Genomic DNA, 5,681 nt, shown 5'->3' on the forward strand with positions numbered 1-5,681 from the left:
TTTTGAATTTGTTGAACATTTTTTTCAATTCGATGAACAAATTTTGAATTTGATGGACATTTTTTCAATCTGATGAACAAAAAAGGATTTTTATGAACATTTTTTGTATCGTTGAGCATTTGTACACAATGCGAACATTTTTTGAATTGATACAAAAAATGTTCACGAATTTGTAAAGAAAAGAAAAAAGAAAAAGAAAGCAAAAAAGAGAAACAGAAAATAAAAAATAAAAATGAAAATAAAAATAAAAAAGAGAGCTAAAGAAAAAACGAAAAGAAAAGTAAATGGGATATGGGCCAGCCCATACGAGCGCAGCGCGCCAGCGGGGTGCGCGCTATGCGCCATATAGGAACCCGCACCGGGACTAGCAACACGAGCACCTTCGGTTCGTAGCTGGGTCCCCCTGCCAGAGGACCTTGTTAAACTGAATGTCGTTGGGGGGTGAACTCGCTTGGACAGAAAGGAGTGGTAACAGCAGTATGCAGGGATCGAGATGGTATGTATTTGGGCTCCTCTGTTCTGGTGTTTGCAAACTCCACTAATCCTTCCACTTTGGAGGTTTACGCGGCTCGAGAGGCACTGGCACTAGCAGCAGGCCTTAATTTACAGAGGATACACATTGCTTCAGAATGCGATAGGGTGATCAAGGATATCCGGGATGGATCTGGTGGAGAGCAGGGCGCCATCATAAAGGAGATCATTATTACTAGGAATACTTTTGATTTCTGTAGTTTTAATTATGAGAGTAGTTTGTTTAATTTTGAAGCTCATATTCTCGCCAAATTTGGTTGTAATCTTGGGCCTGGCCGACATCTTTGGTTGGGATCACCCCATGACCAAAACCTTGTACCTATGAACATTGAGATGAATCAATAAAGTGGGCGAGATTTCTCAAAAAAATGCGCCATATAGGAACCCGCGTATAGGCCGGTCCTATGTATACTTAAAACATGTCGCTTAATAGGCCAGCCCTTTATATACATAAAAAATGTGTATGTGAGATTCAAAACAATGTTATAAAATGTAAAAAATATTGTTTCGTACCGTTTAAAAACATGTGTGTCCTATAGAAAAAAACATGTTCATGTTTCAGGCAAAATGTTTGTGGCATTTTTGAAAAAAATGTTTCTTTAGATAAACGAAATATACAACACTTGTGAAAAATGTAGTCATGTGTTGAAAAGAACCGATGAAAACCGAAGAAAGAAAATAAATGATGAAAACCAAAGAAAATACACTGCCAAAAAAACAAAGAAAATAAAAGGAAAAGGCAAAAAAAAGCCAAATGAATATGAGGAAAATCGTAGTACAAACAGTGAAAAACCAGGGGGAAACAATAGAAAAAAACTCGCACTCACTACAGTGTTGGGCCAGTCTGATAGTCGCCCGCTCCTAGGCGATTCCTAATAGGAATCGGTATGAGCGAGACATAGCTCTCGCGATATTTCCCTGGGAGGTCCGAACAAGTAAATAGCAAGGGCACAGCTAAAAAAATGTAAATAGCATGGGCCACCGGCAGCAGAAAAGTTGGGCATTGATCTTGGAGATTTTTTGTCAATAGCAACACCGCAGTTCACCAATGACTGTTTTCTTCTCCGGCCTGCATCTGTCGTGGTCGTAGTACATACATGATACATCGTGCATGCCATTAGGTGTTGGCCATCATGTATGGATAGAAAATCCGTATGATCCTATATATGTACTTGTAAATGTTTTACTTGATCAATAAACAGTTGCGAGATTCCCCTAAAAAACATAGAGCGTGTGTGTGTCTCTCTCTCCAAAAATGCAGCCATATAACCTCATTTTGAAAATTCTGTTACAACCGACATCGGGGATCCAAGTCTCGTGCTACCGCGGTTGTTAATTTGGCGAACGATGGTTACATTTTGCCAATGGCATGTGTTGATGACATTTTTGTTACATCATTTGTTATCTCGGTTGTTTTCATTATGGTGTCTATATTTTGCATTTTATCCTTCTTTTGCTCATTAGATCACGAAGCAAGAGTTTGTAAGAGAAGCATTTCTGTCTACAACATGATTTACCTGTCTTAGGTTTCTCACTATTTGAGATAGACGACTGATGTGCCTTTCAGAAACCTTATAGTCCATCTAGCTAGTGGATCTTTGGTCTTCAACACTTTATATGAATCATTGAAGAACATCACGATACGGAATACAAAGTTAACAGTTTGTGGATGACTTTCAAAGACATTGTTTTTGCATTTGGTTGCACCGAGGGTTCTTGTTTTTCCAATGTTCATTTGATTTTCTTTTTCGTTGTACAATTTGTGGGCATTCAATGAAATCAGACCATTTAGCTAAAAAGAAAGGTGAAGAAAAGTTGGTAATTATGCAATCCTACTTACCTTACATGCTAGAATGAGTGCTTACAAACACGTACATACACTCATGACTCATGTCTTTGGACACATGCAAACATATCGAGAGGCTGAGTCGGCAGGTGTTCAGATTGATGAAGTCACTACATGCACCTTGGTAACGATGAAAACATCGCCTCCTGCTGAAAAATTGTTCTGCCTTTATTAAACAACAAAGCGTGAAACCTGAGTTTTTTATTTTTTGTGGACTAGGGGCGCCACTGCCCTCCTAAACATCCAAAGACCGTTGATGAAGAATTGCACACATGAATACACTGAGGTAACTATTATTCCTGTAAAATACGTATATTGCATTGCCAGTTGCAGAAAAACATATACTGAGAAATGGCATGGCACTAATGTTTCTTTTTCTGTCAGGTCATACAGTAATGTACCTCCACCAACCAGAAATGACCGATTAACCATAGTTGCACCGGGTTGCTATTTTAATGAACGAACAACACCCTTCTGGGCGCTACATCGTTTCGAAAAAAAAAAATACTACCACTACATTCCATGGGCGCTACGGCGAGTTCGCATTCTGGCTCACAAGGATACGTCAATACACAAAGCTTAACCCTTCTGAAACTAGAGTACTCACTAAACTACTGCACAAACTACACAGAACAAAAGCAACCTATTTCGACTGCAGTGCTTGCGACGCCCCTTTCGTGCCCCGCCTAGCCCGAGCCGTATCCGCATGTTCTCCGGCACGGCACCACACCATTATTGTCGAATAATTGATTACCCCTTCGAGCTTTGTGAGCGCATCCGATGATCCAAACAGCTAGGTCAGCCACCAGAGGACGTGCCAGGTACAGCACGCACGGATCGTCCATGGTCTCGTGCCGAGCCAAGGCAAAACGCATATGGGCGCGTCTCTCTCGGTGCATTTGCATAGTGTCTCGTGCTGAGAAGTTTGCCTTAAGACTTCGCCCATATGCGTTTTGCCTTAAGACAAAACTAATATATGAAGTAATTCTAGTAATGGTCTCGTGCACGATGCCGACACGAGACGATCGTCCATGGTCTCGTGTCGGGAAGTTTGCCTTAAGACAAAACTAATATATGAAGTAGTTCTAGTAATGCATGGGTATTTTTTTATACGAGCTTGCACCCTTGGTCTTTGCATCAGTAGTGTATATGCCTTGAGGGAGGTTAGTAAGGATGCATAATTCTGGGTCACAAGTACATTTTTTTTTGTTTATTTTTTTTCAAACACCTTTCAAGTTTTCAAAAGTACATATATTCTAATTTGTGGTTTGTTTGGAAAGACAATAAGGGCTCAAAGAACTATTCTTCTCCAGCATTCATTTTTTCTTCACACAACACACAAAAATGCATGTCCAACTAAAAAACAACAACATAAAAAATCACATTTATCATGAAATTGTGTATAGCTGCAAACAATATAATTGCCACAATAGTTCACAAATGATCCCAGGTTAGTTGGTTCCTCTTAGTTGTTGGCGATGTACCTCAAGTATCATTTTGGCTACTCTTTTGTAGTAACAATGATAAAAGGAATTGTGAATAAGTACTCAAGTGTTAATTGAATTCCATCAATATGATTATCCACGCATAAGGTTGGCGGAGCAACATGAAGATCGATTATCGATAGATCGGCCTAACCTTAACTGTTCAAATCCGAGTAGAAGTCACCCGAGGGGGAATCCCCACCGAAATGCTAACAAGTGAACTATAATATGTTCTAAATACGTTAGTTAATATTTTGTTAGAGATTTAGAACTTGATCGAATATTCCGATAGCATTCATAGTGATGATGTGGATATATTAATTATTCAAAACTTTTTGAAGTGGACAAAACCAATTTGAGAGACAAAAGATCAAAAAATATAACCACTTTGTTCCAAAATATATTCAAAATAACTTTGTTGGATTCTAAGCCATAGCAAATTTTCCTACGTGTCACTTTAATTAGTTCCAAAACTAGGGACGGACACATAAATGCGCCAAGCCACGAGTACTACGTTAAATCTTCATTTACTCATATTTTTATATTTGAAATACAGTGAGCAATGTACCCCTTTGCTTCTGTCGTGAGGCACGCGATTAGGGTTTTGCTTGCCTCCCGCCGTGTAGCCGCTGGGCTGCCTCGTCTCCTGTGGCCTTAGGGCCATGGAGACGCGGTGGATCATGGTCCTTACCGGCGGGAGGGCTCCGTTTTAAGAGTTTGTTTTGAGTTTTGGTAGGGTTTGTGTCATGCTCAAAAAGACGAGGCGGCGACGATTCCCTGGTGATGGAATGAGTTTCTCCCCGCCTAGCCCCCGTTCTGATGATGCTTCTAGCATCGTCAGAGGACGTGTGGAGGTTTGTGTTCGGCGGATCTCACGGGATTCGTTCAACGTTTGTCTTTGATGGATCTGGTTGGATCCATCTTATTTCGTCTATGTTGGCGTGTCAACAGGTTGTATCCTACCGATCTATACTTCTCTTTATCGGCGGTGGTTGCTGTTCTGGTGCGTTGGTCCTCTGGGGCCTTAGAGCAACTCTAGCAGACCCCGCATTTTGCCGACCTGTAAAATGTGTTTGCAGGTCGCACGGGGGCGGTTATGCAGGCCGAATTTTGCGGCGGCAGACTAGAAACCGCAAACAAACCCCTAATTTTTTAAAAAAGTTGTTTCACGCAAGAAATTTAAGCAGCAGCTCACCGGAGCTCGCTCGCATAGATGGTTCTTCTTCGCATAATAAGTTCGTACACGCCACATACATACATAAAGGTTAGATACGCTAGACAGGGCCTACGCTACCGCACCACTACAACAAAACTGAGCTCACCGAAGCTCCTGCGGTAGCTGCCCACCGGCGGCAATCAGTCGGAGTCGGAGTCGACCTCGATGTAGAGCTTCGCATGCTCCGCCTTCATCACGCGCAAGTCAGCCTCCTTCGATGCGTGCGTTTGCGATGCCATGAGGCCCGTCTCGAGGAAGAGCCGCTCGTACTGGAGCTCGCCCCGGATGCGCTCTTCCATCTCCTCCTGATCCCTCGCCAACCGCTCGAGGACGACGCGCTCAAGGAGCTCCTCCTGCCCCGGTGGGAGGTTGTCCTCGGGTCCGATGACACCTCGGCGCGGCGGCGCATCGGGCACGGCCTCCTCCGGCTCCCTCTTCACCGGAACGAGCCGTGAGCTCAATGCGCCCGCGGATGAGCACCCCGCGGAACCGTGGACGGATGAGCTCCCCGCAGACCAGTTGCCGGAGGAGGCGCGGCGGCGACGGGCGCGCTCGAGTTCGAACTCGTCGAGCTCGCGCCGGTTGAATGCCGGCGGCAGCCGGG

The sequence above is a fragment of the Aegilops tauschii genome, chromosome 6, assembly GCF_002575655.3.
Source record: "Aegilops tauschii subsp. strangulata cultivar AL8/78 chromosome 6, Aet v6.0, whole genome shotgun sequence".
Taxonomy (NCBI): domain Eukaryota; kingdom Viridiplantae; phylum Streptophyta; class Magnoliopsida; order Poales; family Poaceae; genus Aegilops; species Aegilops tauschii.